This window comes from Palaemon carinicauda, chromosome 34, assembly GCF_036898095.1.
Source record: "Palaemon carinicauda isolate YSFRI2023 chromosome 34, ASM3689809v2, whole genome shotgun sequence".
Lineage (NCBI taxonomy): Eukaryota > Metazoa > Arthropoda > Malacostraca > Decapoda > Palaemonidae > Palaemon > Palaemon carinicauda.
In genome coordinates, this window is record NC_090758.1 from 39,435,853 (window position 1) to 39,455,972 (window position 20,120).

The 20,120-nt window shown below is 40.4% G+C and overlaps 1 protein-coding gene across 1 annotated transcript in view; it reads right to left on the reverse strand.

Moving 5' to 3' along the window:
• Nucleotides 1-19,908, reverse strand: part of LOC137627116 (uncharacterized) — a 486,416-nt gene extending 466,508 nt beyond the window's left edge. The window contains exon 1 of the mRNA XM_068358152.1: nt 19,689-19,908. The gene's annotated coding sequence lies outside the window, so the exon portion shown is untranslated. The remainder of the gene's footprint in view (nt 1-19,688) is intronic.
• Between the last annotated feature and the right edge of the window lie 212 nt (nt 19,909-20,120).

Consider the following 20,120-nt stretch of genomic DNA (forward strand, 5'->3'; position numbering starts at 1 on the left):
GACTTAGGTCTGGAAGGTAAACAGTTAGTGTTAGTAGAATATAAGAAAAGGAAGAATACAAGAGCTTTAAGTAAAGATGAAAGAAGGGGAAATTTTATAAGTAAAAGTGAGAATAGAAATAAGTATGACAAGGGTGTAAATGTGCAAGTGTGTATGGAAGATAAATGTGTTAATACAGATGAATCATGGCTGAGTATGAATGATACCTATAGTGTGTGTGGCTTTTCCTTAGGTGATGTAAAAGAAAGGATGACGAATGCGAGAGTGAGAGATAGGAGAATGATTAGTAGTATGAATGAATCTTTTACTAAAGTTGAGAATGTTTTTGATGAAATGGATGAACTGTTTACAGAAATGAGTGTAATTATAGGGCCAGATGAGAACGAGGTAGATATGATTGTACATGATATATTAGATGATAGGGATTTAGATAGGAATAGTGTTAATGTAGCGAATGATTGTGATAAGGAAGAAGTGAATGAGAGAGTATATGGAGGCCCAGTTACTCGGACTAGAGGTCCCGTTCCCGACTGCGACTGGGTTATGAAAAAAAATAATGTAAGTGTTGTGTGAGAAGGATTTGGCAAAGTAAGGGGGGAGGAATGTGGAGGATTTATTTTTGCTTTATTTTATTTTTGTTTTTGCCAAATCCAGAGAGAGAGAGAGAGAGAGAGAGAGAGAGAGAGAGAGAGAGAGAGAGAGAGAGAGAGAGAGAGAGAGAGAGAGATTTCATTTGCTTTAGTTTTTCTAGATCGCGCGAGAGTGTGTGTGTGTTTGAGTGTGTGTTTGAGTGTGTGTTTGAGTGTGTGTTTGAGTGTGTGTTTGTGTGTGTGTTTGTGTATTTGGTTGTGTGTTTGTGTGACTGCGGTGCGCGCCGAAGAGCAAGTGGTAGTTAGAGAATGATCGTTGGGGGTGAGAAAGACTGTTGGTACAAATGAGATTGTTTGTTTACATTTTTTTGTTAGGTTACGACAGTGGTGAATGTTTCGGAGCGAATGCTTTTTTATTTGACTGCAGCATAAGGCAGTTGTGTGAGAGCTGGATTATATATATATTTTTTCGACCAGCGTGGAAGTGTTTTTTGATTTTCAAAGTAAGTACAGTTTTGTTTATCTTTGCTTGTCGTGATTGTGAATGATAGGAACAATTTATTATTTATCTTTGATTATAGTGCGATAGTTCAGTTAGCTAGAAGTGTTCGTAAGTGTTTTTCTTTTTTATTTTGGCAGGCTGCGATTCCTCCTTTGGTGAGGCTAACTCCTTTGGAGAGACCGAATTTTGAAGGTGGATGTATTGTTGATGACTTGGCTTGTATTACGATTTTGTTTGGACTGCTCATTTGATTGATCAACTGTTGACGACCTGGCCTGTTTATTACAATTAAGATTTAGGATGATGATGTTGATGATGATGATGATATCGACGACGATGACACCCATGACCCCGAGGAGTTAAGGCTGTTAAGGATATTTAAGACAGTCTTCTGGTTATATATAGTGGTGTTGTGCCATAAAAGACAGTTGGCTTGTGTGTATGGACAGTGTTGGTGTCCCATAATAATTTATACAAGATAATTCATATATATATTTATTTTTGGTGTTGGTGTGCGGTGTAATTTAAGTTTGTTAGGTTATTTTTTTTTGCGTTATTTGAATGGTATTTATAGTATATTTAGTGTAAGTTTTTGATGCTGGTGATTTTGGTTGGAGTTATTATAGTTTGTAAGAAATATATAGTTTTAAGGGTATGTTTTGTTTTGTTTGTCCTTTTGTCCAAGAGTCCAGTTGATAAAGTAAGGGGAAAGTTTGTGTTGTGGGACCATTGTCAGTAGGTGTGATTCAGGGTGTGGGGCTTGTTTTTTTAACATCCCGCCACAGTACCCACACTACCAAAAGGATATTGCGCAAATAGAGAGTGTACAAAGGTCCTATACTGCTAGAATAGAAGAAGTTAAGGACCTTGACTACTGGGAAAGACTGCAATTTTTAAAACTATACAGTCTAGGAAGGAGAAGAGAACGCTACATGATAATACAAGCATGGAAGCAAATAGAAGGAATTACTGAAAACATCATAGAGCTTAAAATATCAGAAAGAGCAAGCCGAGGTAGATTAATAGTGCCAAAAAATATTCCAGGTAAACTGAGAAAGGCGCACAGGACATTAATCCACTACACACCAGCATCGATAATGCAGCGACTATTTAAGAAACATATCAGGAGTGAGCGTAGATGTGTTTAAGAATAAGCTCGATAAATACCTAAGTTGCATCCCAGACCATCCAAGACTGGAAGATGCAAAATACACCGGAAGATGCATTAGCAATTCTCTGGTGGACATACGAGGTACCTCACACTGAGGGACCTGGGGGAACTCAAACAAAAAATAAGGCAATAAGGTAAGGCAAGGTTCTGAATGATTTCAGATCCTTTCCATTCTTAATAAAGAAGCCTAAGCTTGGCTCATCCATAAGAATGCTCTCCTTCCTTTAGAACCTTCAGGTCCTAAAGAATTGACTGCAGAAAAGATCACGGTAACCGGCTGGACGGGATTCACAAGTATGTGTCTTCCTACTTCCTTTCTAGCTCAACTATCCTGAGCTCATAATAAACTACTCTTATAGAGTTAACTCAATCTTAATCTTAGGAGTAATGTAAGCCATAACTATGTCTTCCATACCCTCATAGTCTCTTTCTTTTACAGGAGGAATACGTGAAGTGTCAGAGCTCCTGCGGAGTTCGCCGCCGGAACTTCTACGGGCATAAGGCATGCCGGACCCACGCCCCCTGTGTCGCCAAGAAGGGTGACCTCAAGTACTGGGATCCGCAGACCTGTTCAACCTGCAAAGGCCTTCTTGACGAGGCGTTCGACAACCCTCAGTCCATGGAGGTCAGGGACATCGCTCGAGAGAAACTGCGCAAGTTGGTGCGCGGTTTCCAGAAGAACGCCACCGGGCCTTATCTCTCAAATGAAAAGATGAGGCCCGTGCTTTTCCCTAAAGCATCAGCAGATTCTGTGGTTCCCCGGACCAGATTCCCACCGTTCGACTGGTGGTCGAACCCGACATTCCGGCTACACTCCGAAAGTGTCATCTAGACGATGTGGAGAAGATGCCGGAAGTGTCTGACAACACCGAAAGGACCCTAAATGGGAAGGATCTGGAGGAAGAAGAAGATCATGTGGAGTACCCTGATTCGGAGGGTGAGGTTGCCCCAACACCTTTGGTAGCCCGTGTAGTGGCCTAGGAGCCTGTCCCCACTACCTTCGCCGCCTCACAACCCCTGTCAACCGCCACCGAAGATGCCATCCGGATGTTGGTGGCTCTGATGGACGAGAAACTCCGAGAGAATCAGGAGCTGATCAAGAGTACTCGCAGGGGATTCAAGCAACCGAAGAAGATCTTGGTTAAGGACCTCCCCCACTGCTTGGAGTCTAACTCCTGGAGGTACGCCGAGCATATGCCAATTACAACTGGTAAAATCTTCATTAACGACAAGCTCAGATCCATCCTCTTGGAGGAAATGGAATTCTTCCCCACCTTTGAGGCTTACTCGGACTGTTACGTCCGATTCAGGTCCGAACCAGCTTCCAAGGAGGAGACCGAACTCAAGGAAGTGATCGTGTTTGATCACTCAAAAGCCCAAGCCATGCTGGCACATTGTCTTAAGAGCCAGGGTTTTACCAACTCTAAGATGCCGGTATTGAGCAAGAAACGCCCGTCCTTTCTTGCTCCCTCTACTGCAACCTTTCCCTTCGTGGAAAAGGCCTTCCATGCAGTCATGAAGGCGGTGGAGGAAGGAAAGCCCTGCCCTAGACTGGAGGAGTGCAGGCCTCTCTCCCTCGCCCTTCTCCCCGACGACAGATTCTGGAAAGATATCCAGTTTACCTTCACAGTTGGGAAACTGGAACCTGACGTGGCTGGTTGTCAGTTTAATGAAGACCTACCAAAACTGAACGACCACCTCCTTCGTCGGGAACAGGACACCAAGGAGAGGCTAGCTGCCTCTATGTCCCATCAGATTCAACTCAAAGTCATGGCCGGGGACACTAGGGTCCTAGACTTGTATATGGTTCTCGCGAAGACCCACCTAGTCACAGTGATGAAAGACTTATTTAGCTTTATCAAGGCCCGGAGAGCCTGCAGAGAGTTGGTGTTTGCCAGCGCGGCAGTAAAACACGAACCCCGGAAACTAATCTCCTCCAACATCTGGGGTAAACATCTCTTCCCGTCAGCTCTGATGAAAGAGATAGTGGACAAAGCCGCCACTGAGAATCGGAACCTTCTCAGTAAGTGGGGCAAAAGGAAGTCCTCTCAGGAAGAAGGCCCTTAGCCTCAGAGGAAATCCTCAAAGTCTAGGCCCCATAGCCAAAACGCCAGTTTCCAGCTCCCGCTACTCCCCAAGTGGTCATGCAGCCACAACAGACCTTTCAGCTGGTCCCCGAACCGGTGGTGTCGCAGTCACCAGTCTTCACCCCTGCCTTCGAACAACACTCCACTACCTTTCGTCCCAGAGGTAGAAGCTCCGGCAGAGACTCCTCTCACCACCCCTCCAGGGGCAGAGGAGGAAGGGGAGCTAGCGGCTGAGGTGGCAAACCCTCGGGACACCAGAAGCAATGAAGTGCTTCAGGTGGGAGGAAGACTCCGCCACTTTCAGGATCGTTGGACCTTCGATCCTTGGTCACACAGCATCATCAAGAAGGGACTGGGTTGGAGCTGGACACAACCACATCCAACCTTCCACTAATTTTTCCAGCTATCAAACCCGCTCTTGGAAGAATATGTCCTAGAGCTCTTGAACAAGAAGGTGATCATGAGGGTAAAGTCAACCAGGTTCCAGGGAAGACTGTTTTGTGTTCCCAAGAAAGACTCAGACAAACTCAGAGTCATTCTCGACTTGTCCCCCCTCAACAAGTTCATTGAGAACAACAAATTGAAGATGCTGACTTTTAAACAAATAAGAGCCCTACTGCCTCACAAGGCCTACACGGTCTCAATAGACCTGGTGGATGCCTATTGGCACATCCCAATGAACCACCGCGCTTCCTCCTACCTAGGATTTTGGCTCCGAAGAAAAAATTACGACTTCAGAGCCATGCCCTTCGCGCTCAACGTGGCTATGAGAACCTTCACCAAGCTAGCAAACACAATTGTCCACCAGCTACGCGTTTAGGGCGTCCAAGTGATGGTCTACCTTGACGACTGGCTGGTCTGGTCGACATCGCTAGAAGATTGTTTGAGCTTGCAGCAAAGTCACCCAGTTCCTGGAACATCCGGGTTTCAAGATAAACACCGAAAAGTCTCGCCTCACTCTAGCTCAGAAGTTCCAATGGTTGGGAATCCATTGGAATCTTCAGTCACACTGCCTTTCCATCCCGCTGAAGAAAAAGAAAGAAATAGCCGGGTCTGTCAGAAAACTTCTAAAATCCAAACGGATTTCAAGACGACAACAGGAGCAAGAACTCGGCTCCCTACAGTTCGCCTCAGTGACAAACCTAGTGCTACGAGCACAGCTAAAGGATGCCACGGGAGTCTGGAGACAAAACGCATCCATCGCTCGAAGAGATCTCAAGAGACCCCTACCGAACAGGCTTCGCTCACTTCTAAAGCCGTGGTCAAAAGCAAGGACCCTGAAAAGATCCATCCCTCTTGAACCTCCACCTCCATCAATCAACATCCTCACGGACCCCTCCCTGGAGGGTTTGGGAGGTCACTCCCCCCAACGACATGTTCAAGGAACATGGTCTCCCCTGTTCAAGACGTTTCACATCAACATCTTGGAGCCCATGGCGGTTCTTCTCACCCTGAAGAAACTATCCCCGCGTCCCTCGATCCACATCCGTCTGATTCTGGACAGCTTGGTGGTAGTCAGATGTCACAACCGCCAGGGCTCGAGATCGCCCCACATAAACCAGGTGCTATTACCCATATTCCGCCTGGCGGAAAGGAAGAAATGGCACTTGTCTGCAGTTCACCTACAAGGATTCCACAATGTGATGGCGGACGCTCTATCGAGGACAAGCCCCATAGAGTCGGAATGGTCTCTAGATGAAAGATCATTCTCCCTCATCTCTCGTCAAGTCCCGGAACTACAGATCGATATTTTCGCGACGAGCGACAACAAGCAACTTCCTCGATATGTGACCCCTTACGAGGACCCAGAAGCGGAAGCAGTGGACGCCATGTCCCTGGATTGGAACAGATAGTACAAGATTTACCTGTTCCCTCCACCAAACCTTCTGCTGAAAGTCCTCTCCATACTGAGAACCTTCAAGGGGAAAGCAGCTCTAGTGGCTCCCAAGTGGCCTCGGAGCAACTGGTTTCCCCAGGTCCTGGAGCTACAGCCCAGGATGATCCCCCTGCCGGGCCCAGTTCTCTCCCAACAGGTGCAGAAGTCGACTGTCTTCGCTTCATCAAAGAAAGTCAAGGACCTTCATCTAATGATTTTCTCCCCTTAGCCGTAAAGAAAAGGTTTGGGATCTCAAAGAAAAGTTTAGACTTCCTAGAGGAATACAAAACAAAGTCTACCAGAAGGCAATATGAATCATCCTGGAAGAAGTGGGTATGCTTCGTCAAGGCAAAAAACCCTACGGAAATCTCCATAGAATTTTGCAGGGCCTTCTTCATTCACCTTTATGGACAAGGCTTAGCTGCCAATACGATTTCCACTTGCAAATCGGCCTTGACTAGACCACTACTGTGAGCCTTCCAAATAGATTTATCCAGTGAAATCTTCAATAAATTACCGAAGGCATGTGCTACACTCCGTCCAGCACCTCCACCGAGACCCATCACCTGGTCCCTGGATAAGGTGCTCCATTTTGCCTCTAGCCTCGACAACGAGTCTTGCCCTCTGAAAGACTTGACTCAAAAAGTAATTTTCCTTTTTGCTCTCGCCTCGGGAGCCCTAGTCAGTGAAATAGTGGCATTATCAAGAGAAGAGAGCCAGATACAGTTTGCCAACACAGGAGAACTTACCCTCTTCCCCGACCCCACGTTTCTCGCTAAAAACGAACTACCCACCAAAAGATGGGGCCCCTGGAGAATCTGCCTCTGAAGGAAGATGTCTCTCTATGCCCAGTGGAGAGTCTTAAGGTCTATCTTCGAAGAACTTCAGACTTTGGTGGGGGACAACTCTTTAAAGGAGAAACCTCGGGTAGTGACCTGTCACTGAAACAACTAAGAGCTAAAATCACCTACTTTATTCGCAGAGCGGATCCTGATAGTACACCCGCAGGTCACGATCCTAGGAAAGTCGCCTCTTCCTTGAACTTTTTCCAAGGAATGGATTTCAAAAGCCTCACAAAGCTTTACGGGCTGGAAATCATCGCGAGTGTTCTTCAAAAACTATGCGAAGCAGGTGCACGAAATAAAACATTTCGTGGTAGCAGCCGACAGTGTAATGACACCTGCTGCTTAGATCTGCGTAGAAAAGTAAGATATTTTGGGACTCTAACTCAACGGGTGCCTGTGCTGACCCTAATGCGATACATAGTGATTTCAAGGGACACGTAGTGTTACTGATAGACTGTTCTTCATCAAGGTGAAGTGACATAGATTATTACACGTGTGCCACATGTTCTTGGACATGAAGTGTATATTGATTCTAAAGACTGGCGTTCCCCCGGGAACTTGTGTTTAAAAGAAAAAAAAATTTTCCCTTTCAGGTTCCACATCACCGTCTTTACTGGAATTCTATGTCTGCTATCTAATATTATTATTGTTAATAATTTTCTATAATTACTTGCAAATTTTCAAATATAATAATGATTTTTCTTTTACCATACGCGTCTTTTCGCTCCTATCTTTCATATGGAAATAAATTGCTGTTATAGTTTCATTTCCTCCATTCCTATGGTTATTTTATGTCTAATATACCTACTGTCTATTATACACTCACCTAAGGGTATATTATTGTTCTTACACAAATATTAACCTTCTGATCTGTCTTCGGGACCGACACGATCTCTTCGCCCAGGTGAGTCTATCTTCGTCAGATCGCTTTGACATGAATCGAGCCAAAAAAACGAATTTTGAGCGAAGCAAAAAATCTATTTTTGGGTGAGATAGCTATGTTATCCTGATGGACCCGCCCGACTGTTCCAGTTCAGCCTATCAGGCCCCTCCCTGAAATACTGTATCGCGGAGATAGGTAAAAGCTGTACTTCGGAATGAGGACGGACGTGACGTCACACAGTATGGTTGCCGTTTGTTTACGTCGCGAATACCGTAGCAGTAACGAAGGAGGGTAGCTCTGGAGTGGCTCCTCAGTTATCCCGCCACCTTTCCCCATCGAAGCGTTAACGCTATGTGCGGTGTAGATAGCCATGTGGCGTATTAATGCATGCGTCCTATGTTGATATGCGATATCCTAGAGGGAAACCTTCAGGGTACTCGCGCCAGAAGTTAGAATTCTGTGAAAACCTTTAGTTTAATTCTTTGGGAATATCTACTGTAGTCATATATACCATAAGGAAGCTACTGAAGGAACCTTCCATCAGGACGACATGGCTATCTCACCCAAAAATAGATTTTTTGCTTTGCTCAAAATCCGTTTATTATGATAGGTGAGAATGAAATTCTAAGTTTTTTTTTTATCGGAATTCATATATTGAGATTGCATGTTGTAATATTTTATTTAAAAAAGAATGGCTGTACAGTGATGGTAATAATATAATTTTCATGGCAAATTCCGTTGATATGAATGATATGAAGAATAAAGAAAACTTAATGATCAAAGATGTGTAAAAAATGCACGATGAATATTTAGATGTATATTGAAATATACATTTGGAATGGCCTAATCATTATTAAAATATTTATTATTTGTAACGATGTTGTTAATTTTTTACATAAGGAAAGGGATTGATATTTATAAGTCCCTGGATTTCTTATGGATACAGGTAATTGTATATATCAGTGCATGACATATATGGGAAATGAGTAAAGAATAATTGTGGGAGTGTATGCTAGAGAGGAATTGTTTACGCCTGGGTTAAGTCAAATTTATAGGGATGTAGAAAATACCTGTCAAGAAAGTTAGAAAAGGATATATCAATGATAATATGCAGGCAACCCTTCTTGAGATGATATGGAAGAGAGCCCTGTGAGATGTTTATATTTGATTGTGTTTCATTTGCTGTAATTACGAGAACACATTCATGCGGGAAGAAATTTTATGGTAGATCATATGAGTATAATAATGTAAGCAGTACCTAGTAATAATAAAATGAGCAATACTGCATCAGGAATGCTTTGTCAAGTGAAGTTACGTATGTGAGGGTGAAGATAATGTTCCTAAGTTTATTCGATCGGAGTTTGACCAGAAGTTGTGAGAATATGGTATTCGCCATGTGTATTCATCTTAATATATGTCAAGTGCAAATGGTGTGCGGATGCACCAGTTAGGAGGTAAATGGGAGACTGGAAAATTGCAAACAAATTCATTTGAACAGACAGCGTGCTTTTAGAACAACAAGATCAGTGAAGGTCACAAAAATTAAAGCATATTGATGCAAGTTCATATAGACTGAAACAAATTATGAGTGCGAGGGTAGAGCAATAATGACAACGTGCAAAAAAAAAAAATTAAAGAGAGCTTGAGTGTATGAGTGTATGATACGTGCGCAGTACATGGCTCCCCCTAAAAAAAACACATACGTGTGAGATAAGGTGCCATGCTCTTGAGAGGCGTACTGTAGGCGGTCATCTGGCAGGAGATATGCAGGTTTTAGGCAATCAATGAAGACCCAGTCTTCTTTACCACACATGTTCAGGAGGGATTCTTTCTTTGCACGGCGAGTCACGAAGAAAGGGTTGTGTAAGGAGGCGTTAACAGTGGCTTGCTGGGTTTGCTGCACGGTGAAATTTGCGTTGGTAACTGCAGATATGTCGGTATGTGTTGCTTAGCTGGTGGCTTGTAAATCGGGCAGCGTAAAGTATATTATCCCACAATGTGATGTAGGCACTGGAGATTGTGGAAGGAGGTTGCAGACGGGAAAAAATCGTCAGGGACGACCAATGGGTTACCATACCCTTTTTCAGCTGCTGAGACATCCAGGTCGTCTTTAGGAGTAGTCCATAGTTCCAAGAGGACCTATGGAAGCTCTGTAAACCAGTCCTTGAATTGGAACATCAAAGCTGCTTTGAGGGTACAGGGAAATTGTTTAACCATACTGTTGGTTGCAGGGTTATATGCGGTTTTTTGATGAAAGGTGACACCCAGGAAATTCACTAATGTTATACACAATTGAGAGTTGAGGGTTTTACCCCTGATAGAAGTAATATGCTTTGGGATTCCCAGTCTTGCTATCCATCCTGTGAATAAGGCGGATGTACAGTAGCCGGACATTGCAGTTTTCATAGGAATGACTTCAGGACAACCAGTGGAGCAGTTGATGACAGTAAACAGGTAACGAGGTTCTTGTGATTTGGGTAGAGGACCTAAAACATCAACGGGAGTGTAGGCAAAGCACCGCTGAGGTTAAGGAAAGGTGATCACTCCTATATCCTTGTGTCAATGTACTTATGGGGTTTGGCATGAAGCACAATCATGGACCCAATCCTGACCATGTATAATAACTCCATGCCAAATGAACTCTGTCTTCAGCAGCTGTGTAGTGGAATGGCGCGAGGGATGTGAGAGGTCATAATTGAAATAAAAAAGTGTCAGAGTATGGGAGAAGGTATCCAAGGTCTAGGTTTACCAGTACTGACATCACAGAGGACGGAGAAATTGGAGTCATCAAGAGGGATGACCTCACAGCATAGGAATATGCAAGATATCCTACATACGAGGTTCTCTGGATTTTTTCGTAGGCCTTCTGCCACAGCATTAAAATCAAATCCTAGGTGAATGGCAGCATATGTGTTTCTTGACAGGGCATAGGCATAGAATTCATTTTCCCAGGGATTTTCTGAAAAGTACAATTGTGTTCAGCCATGGCAGAGAGATGTCGACGTTGACAGGTGGACCAGACGTCAGACTGTCGAATGAAGGCAAACACCGGAGACCAGAGGCGGATTTAGGTTGTGCGGGGCCCTAGGCCCGGTGACCTTACCGGGCCCTCAAATCAGTGTACGAGCGAAGCGTTAAAATAAATTAGCTTTTTAAACAATATTAAATTTATTGAAATTTAACCAAATTACCATTTCACAGTTGAACATTACCCATATGATTTTTTGAAGCTCAACAATAAAAAATAACTATAATAATATACCATTAACGAATGAGATAAGCGTTGAAATAAATTTTCTTTTTAAACAATATTCAATTTATTGATAATTATCCAAGTGACCATTTCACAGTTGAACATTACACATTTGCTTTTTTGAAGAATAACAAAAAAATTACTATAATATTACACCATTAGCTAAGGAGATCCCCAACTATAATGATGCACCATTGAAAAATAATAACTTCAATAATACACCATGAACAAAAGAGAATACCGTTTGACTGAAGTTAGTGGCAAAATGGCAAAATGAGTGGGTTTTGTTTATTGCATGCAATTTGCACGGTACACTCAACTATTTCTCATTAAAAAAATAATTTTTTTCTAGCCTTCTTACTTGCAAACTGTTTGATGACATCAGTAAAATCAAGAACCCTTAATTTTTCATGCTCAATGCTCAACAGGGTGAGTGAAGATAAGCGGTTCTGCCCCATGGTGTTTCTTAGATAATTCTTTAGTAGTTTCAGCTTGGAGAATGATAGCTCCCCAGTACAGTTTGTGACAAACATGCAGAGATAGAGTCGTAATACAATTTCAACATTAGCAAATGTTTCAACCATGTCATGTCTGTGAATTATCTTATACATTTCTAGTTCCGGACTTTGTCTTTGTGCAGCTTTTACACCACCTAATGAAGGAGCACTTTCAGATGAACCTCTTGGAATGAATTTCATGAGGTGTGCAAACTGCAAAAGCTCCGACTCCAATCCCGCCTCCAAGTCATTAGGATATGAAGACACAAGCTTTTCAACAGCTGCTTTAAGTTCAGTGTTTGTTTTGTTTGAGATTTCTGATAAAAACCCAAATTTCTCTCGAAGGTCGCTGTAAGCAAATCAGAGTGCAGATTGAACGTTAGTAATCGCACCACGTGGACCCAACAAGAAGCAAAGAAAAGTCCACTGGTCCACACACAATGAATATTATTTACACAATTTATATGATAGATTGACAGAAAACCGAGCTTGCATTATTGCATCAACTTGCGAATTCGAAATGTTGCTTGCAAGCAAACTGTATGAAATTCAAAGTCATAGAACCGATGAAGTGAATATAACTCACTTTCATGCATACTAAACGCCACATTCATTGCACAGCTCAAATGCTTTGAATTGCCAAATTGCAAATGCCTAATTGCCAAATTGCAAATGTTGTAATTGCCTGTGTAGATGTTATTTCGCAGTAATTCATTGACACAAGCGTGGAGAAATTTTTTCCATTGATTATAAAGTGCCCACGCCGAATTATGAATCAAATTTCGCGGGTCCTCACGGGCGCGGGGCCCTAGGGCATGGCCTACTCGGCCCTCCCCTAAATCCGCCGCTGCTGGAGACCTCTGGTTTAGGAGAATGAGGACGGGTGTACCTCCCTAGAAATGGCAAAAGTAACGGATAGCATAGTGCACCGCAAACAATTCTTGGACGCAGGTAAAGTAGCTGGATTCCGCTTTGGACAGTTTCCTACTGAGGAAGGCCAATCGGCTCGGCGAGCCGTGGACCAAGTGTTTGATAACTCCCCAATGGTGACGTCGCTAGCATCGTTTGAAAGTAGGAGATGTGCACATGGCACATAAAAGTTGAGAGCCGCAGAGGTTGTTAGGGCATTTTATGCATTACAAAAGGCCGGTTTTTGAGGACACCCCACATCAGGTCTATTGGCTTGCACTTGACTGAGGCCTAGAGGGGAGCAAGAAGGACGGTGATGTCCGGCAGGAAATGTTGATAATAGCTGATCATGCAAAATAATTTTATAAATGCTATGATGGTGGAGGGCATAGGGAAGTTCTGAACTGTTGCTACTTTCTCAGTAGGGGGATAGACTCCAGAAGTGAAACGGTACCTTGAGAGCGATACTTCATTAGCGCCAAAGGTACATTGTCCTACTGTACTACAAGACCATTCTGTTGTAGGCAGTCAAGTATGATGCATATATGACGGAGGTAAACATAAGTATGTCATCCAGGAAACATACACAGAAGGTGAGGTCCCTTAACATGCTTTCCGAAAGACGTTGAAGGTGTCTATACCAAATCCAATGGGGATGGTGGTCTTGGGGATGTCTTCTGGGTTGAATAGTACCTGATAATACCACTTCAGTATGTCGTACATGGAGAAAAGCTCCACTCTGTGCAAGTAGGAGGTCTCTATCCACTATTTGGGAGGGGGTAGTGCTCCTTTTCTGTCTGCATACCAAAGCGCCTGTAATCCCTACACCGACGTCAAATGATCCGATGCCAGACTTCTAAAAATGGCTAACACTGAGGGACATGTCATCTTCATATGGTGATAAATACTGTATTTCGAAGGAACTGGGAACTGTAGGGGTGTGGAGAATGAGGTCGAAGGGGTCAGGTTGGGGAGGCATTGAGGAGTAAGAAAACGGCATGCACCCCTTTCTACCAAAATTCACACTCCCGTGCCTCCGTCAAGTAAAAAGAAAAGATTATTGACAGGGTAGGCATACTTACATGTTTTTTGACCACTGACAACCATTCGCAAATTTCATCGTAGTAGCACCGAATTTGGAGTAGTAGTAGCATAACTGCAGCCGATGGACATTAGGAAGTGACTGGATAGGTCGTACGTCGGGGCATAAGCAAGCTAGGGTATTTGTTGGTGGTGGGAATCTTTGTTGCCACTCTAGCACTTCCCTTGGTGGGGCTCTTTGACTTTCTGCATTCACGTTAGCTTCGGTGTATATTGAGTAGGTGTCCACCTCATTAGGAATAAAGGCGTTGATGGTGGTCTGGAAGGTGGTGAAGTGGCCGTCCATAAGGATATTGACTTTGGTCATCAGGTCCTTTTGGGTAAAATATCAACATTGGTGACAGAAGGACATACAGGTACGGGTATACGCCGAATGCGTTGTACACGAAGGACATTCACTTCAAGAGGAGAGATGTCTGTGGCTGGTTGTAGGCAAGCGACACTGGTCATATCCCTAAGGGAGAGGAAAGCCTTATAGTCCCCTAACCACTGTTGAGAGAGCTGAAAAGTTATTGCTATGCGAGCCTCAGCATTCACCAAAAATAACAAAATTTTTCACAAAAGAAGTCAAAAAATATCAAACAGTTTAAAGAGAGAGAGAGAGAGAGAGAGAGAGAGAGAGAGAGAGAGAGAGAGAGAGAGAGAGAGAGAGAGAGAGAGAGAGAGAGAGAGAGATAGTAGCCCAATTGCACGTGTTCAAACTATGGCCAAAGACAAAGGTCACTTTATTCTTATAGTTAAGAGGTGTTGTCCCCCCTTTGCACACTTGCCATTACCAACTATGGTACATTGAAAAAAATCCCAGGATATTCTTGCTTTGCTGAAGACAGCAACTTTAGTAATGAAAGAAATGGAATAAATCTCAACACTTGTAGAATATAAAAACAATTTGAGCAAAGATATCAGGGCTCTGCAACCTCACTTAAATAAAAAAAAAATCTTATTTTTTCATCAATTCCAGCTCTTCAACAGACTCCTAACTGTTGAATTCCTTAATAAAGATTAAGGTTAAATTCGAGTTCCGGGGAAATTATGGAGTAAGAAGTTGATCACTAAAAAAACACTTCCAAGTAGGATTATAAGTAGAGGTTGAAGAAAGTAGTCTTATTAACAGAGACTACACAACACTGTAACATCCATGCCTTATTCAGCAAAAATCAAAATCTGCACAGTATTTTCTTATAGTTTTGACCAGATTATGAAATGATCTTCGTAATACAGCAGTTGCTTCACCAGAGCTTCAGGACTCCAAACATTTTGTAAGTTCATTTATGCTGAACCAAAAGTCTCATATTAGAATTTATATATGACAGAGCAATTTTAACGTTTCTCATGATATTGAGATATCTTGTATGTTTTCTTCATTACTTCACCATCTCCTAAAACGCTTATTAACGCAAGGGGCCTCTGTTAGATTTTGTTAGTCATGTCTATCCTAAGCTTTTAAGTCAATAACTTTATTCATCATCTCCTACTTCACGCTTCATAGTCCTCATCCATGAAGGCCTAGGTCTACTCTTTTAGTGCCTTGTGGAGCCCAGCTGAACGTTTGGTGAACTAATCTCTCTTGGGGAGTACTACAGCAAGAGCATGCCCAAACCACCTCCATCTACCACTCATCATGATCTCATCCACATATTCCACGCAGTAATCTATCTTGCAGTTTAATTTTTAATTCTGTCCTGATATTTATTTTCAAATATCCTTTTGAAGGCTTTATTCTTAAATCAACTAAATCTATTAGAAATCGCTTCATTCTCATACCATCACTCATGTCTATAGAGTGATACAGGTCTCACTGAATTGATATATAGTCTGATTTTTAAATGTAATTCTAGGCAATTCAATTTCCAAATTTTAATTAACCTAGCCACTGTCTGATGTTTTTTTTTTTCAATCTTCCATTAAATTCTAATTCTAAAGACCCTGTATTGGAGATCATATTTCCTAAATACTTAGATTATTCTACCTCATCAATACTTTTTCCTTCCAATGATATTTCATCATCCATTGCATACTCCGTTCTCATCATCTCTGTCTTTCTTCTATTTATCTTCAGCTGAACCTCGTGTTATATTCCATGCATTCTGGTATACAAACATTCCAAATCCTGTGCGGTTTTGCTAACAAGGATAGCGTCATCACCATAGTTTAGGTCTGCTAAACTCCTATCAACAATCCAGTCCAATCCTTTTTCACCATATCCGACTGTTCTATGCATTACAAAACCCACGAGGAGGATAAAGAGCGTAGGAGACAACATACTTCCTTGGAGTAAACTGCTATTAAGTGGTAATTCATTTGATATCCAACGCGTTGCTGTACATATCTAAAAATAAAAATTTTGTCAGTTAAGCGTACTCTATATTTTCATAACCGACGTAAGTGTTATGCCTCTGTATCTATTGCAATCAGTCAAGTCTCCCGTTTTTGCCATTTTCACCAACACTTCTAACACCTAAAGATGCCACATCCTACAAAAAAATCTTGTAAGTTGTCTGGAAGTCACTTCATCTTCGACCAGTATCATCTCGCCAGTTATTCCATCGTATCCAGGTGCTTTACGTCTCTTTAGGTTTTCTTATGATATCTTTGACTTCAAACACACTGAATCAATTCATAGACACATCGACCTTTTCATCAGCTTCAGGTATATGAATCAGAAGTGTTCCATTCAACGCTGCCTTTTTCATCCTCTGTTATAACAGATCCATCTCATTACTTATGTATATTATATTTATTGTTTTCTTTTTTCCTTTCTTCACTAGGCTATTTCCCGGTTGAATCCTGTGGCTCCCGTGATTCTCCTTTTCCAAACACAGTTGAAGTTAAAATAATAATAATAATAATAATAATAATAATAATAATAATAAGAAGAAGAAGAAGAAGAAGAAGAAGAAGAAGAAGAAGAAGAAGAAGAAGAAGAAGAAGAATATGCATCATCATCATCATCATAATCATCATACCTAAAGATACTCCAAGGAGTAAGGGTTAAGATACAATACCTAAAATATGGTCTTTAGAAGTAACACAACTAAGAAGGTTTCTCTGACAACTACAATATTGCAGAAATTAAGTTGGCCAGGGCACTAGACGCTTGTTAAGATTCTAATGATAGAGAGTTATTAGGTACTTTGACTGGGTAGAGAGTAGTATATTAGATCCCTCTCTAGTTTTTGGTAAATTTTTTCTTTACCAATACATATATTGATTTGTCTGACATATTTTCCACATATTCCTCTCTTTCATTATACACCTCATAACATCAATATAATCGAAAATAAAAAGTTTCTGTTAAGGGGTTAACCATTGATATGTAATGTTCAGTTCCTACTTTCCACTTGAAAAGGGTAGAGCAGACTACTTTGCTATGATGATCAGCTCTTCGAGGAGAAGTACATTTGGTAATAAAACTATAGTTTTCCATACTTGGGTAGGGCCAAGGATTTAAAACTTTAAGGTAATTAGATTAATTTGAGTTATTTTACATTGTTTTGAAGTATTTTTTTCTTAAAAATCTAATGGTATTTGTTTACGTTAATTTCGGTTAACTAGCTTCAAATTTACAGAATTTTTAAAAGTTTTAAGGTAGTCTAAGTTAAAAAGCAGCAGTATCTAAGGTAATAGTCTTATGCTTAAATTTAATCCCTGGCTGTGTCATAGCAAGGCCGTCTCGAATACAGGTCTGGTCAGTGGGGGAAGAAGTCAGAATGCGTAGGTCAATTGATATTTAAACGGATGAGGAATGAGTTTCGTTATGACCTCCATAATCTTTCTTTCTCTCACGCACGTACTCACTATGCATACACACTTTGTTTCTCTTTACAGTCTACCACTGATAATCCTCATAGAAAAATCAGGAGATCATGCACACCAAAAAGAGACGACTTTGAATAATCGGTCTAAGAAAAATTAGACAGAAAAAAGTATTAAAAATCAAACTAAAGGTTACCCGTGGAAGTAGTCCAATTAAAGGACCCACTAATTCCAAACTACACTTGCGTACTGAAAAAACACAGAAGTATTCTTGCAACTTAATTTTGAAGAATAAATAAAAGATAAACAATTCCGGAAATTCACTTGATGTTGCTCTATATATTTTTTACTTGAAATTTTTGACGATTTATCTTTATTTTTCCACTGTTATTGTTTACAATTCTCTTAGCTATGACTTTCTTACGAATTGTTCTATCGAAGAAGGATGTTTCTGATTCAATATAATTGGATCTGAAGTGTAACTGGCACACCTGAAATGTGTTTAAATGCAATAATAAAGTGCCAAACATATTTTCATGAAAATGAGAGAGAGAGAGAGAGAGAGAGAGAGAGAGAGAGAGAGAGAGAGAGAGAGAGAGAGAGAGAGAGAGAGAGAGAGAGCAACCGAAGAATGAAGAAGCGAGAATTAAAAGAGAAAAACTCAGAGAGAGAATGAACTATTAAGTAGCAAGTGAAAAAGTGTGGATAACAAACTAGTTTTTTAAATAGTTTAGTCATCTTTTCATCATTATATAAAAGGCAGATATTCCGTAACCAATACGATGTGAACAATAAAATGCAATTATAATTATTACAACAATAAATATAGTATTTCCCCTACTATTATACGTTAGGAACATAGGCTCTCTTGATGGTGGCAATAACTAGGCTTTTTCTTCATCAGCATTTGGAAATGAAAACACTTACTTTCAGTTCAGTTCGTTAATTTCCCTTGCAGTCTGGCTCACAACACATAAAAGGGATTAGCCTGGATTCCAAAAACAGTCAAATCTTCTTGAATAACAGCAGAAAACTGTGAAGAAATCGAGCGAGACCCCTTTACTCACAGCTTATAGTAGCTGTGTGAAAGCACTACTCGTACCAGGTGGGACCTTTCTTTCCCCCAAAGAGACGGCCTTGGCCAAAGACTCTGTAATCTGGTGCTAAAACCTTTTGGGTTAGAGTTATCTTACTTGAAGGAACCCTCAATTTTACTTTTCTTCTTTATCTGTGGGAGGTTTTTTGCTTTTCCAAGAATGGTATTAGTGTTTTATATTGATAATAATAATAATAATAATAATAATAATAATAATAATAATAATAATAATAATAATAATAATAATAATAATAATAATAATAAAGATACAATACCTACATTGGCTCATCTCCTTCTACTTACTAATTATGTACAGCAATTCTGACAACATTGCGTTTACAACATGGACAGCCGACTTCCAGATGACTGAGTCAAAGTAAGGGTTGCTCTAAGTGGCTAGTGAGCAGAGCCTTACTTCCACATGCCAACAACCCTGAATGGACATTCGGGATTGCTGAAGTCATACTCCTATTGAAGTATGTATTTGAGTAGGAACAAATCTTTGACTATAAATAGTAAACAATTTGAACACAAAGAAATACCAGCCTAATGAAATGTACAATAACTAACAATTCATACAAAAAGAAATACTAGCTAAGCGTTTTCACATGACCATTAGTGAATTGAATACACACACACATACACATACATACACACACACACACACACAAACACACACACACACACACACATATATATATTTATATATATATATATATATATATATATATATATATATATATATATATATATAGTATATATATATATATATAATGTATATATATATATATATATATATATATATATATATATATATATATATATATATATATATATATATATATATATATATATATATATATATATATATATATATATACAGAGAGAGAGAGTATATATATATATATATATATATATATATATAAATATATATATATATATATATATATATATATATATATATATATATATATATATATATATATATATATCATACATTGAGGCATTTTTTGGCAGAATTGAATGAAATTCATTAATAAAGAAAATTCACATAGATTCAACAGTTTTTTTTTTCAAATTATGATATAGCTAATGAATAGGAATTTTAAACATTGAACTCACCTCTCAATCGACCTTTGATGCCCAAGTGTTATCTTCAAGCTCTTATGCACTTCACTTAATGTTCTTTTATTCTTGTTGATCTCCTTTTTTTCCGTCCAATATATATGTTTATTCTGACGATTATCTACTTCTGATCCATCGGTTTTTTTTTTTAATGTCCCTTAATAATGTTCAGCTTCTGAAATGAAAAGTGAGTCCAAGCAACTTCAAACGAACAAGCTTTTGATACTAAATTCTATCTAGGAGTGAGAGCATTGCAACATCCTCTCTACCACGGACTTTATCTCTCCCGCCAGATAAGGCAATCTGACGCCCTTATCACTTGGCTTAGTAATGAATGCCACTTGTATATGTAATTTTCAATCTACTTTTTGCCATAAACAGTTCGCTTCGATTAAAACATTAGTGAGAAAGATAATCCAATATTACCTG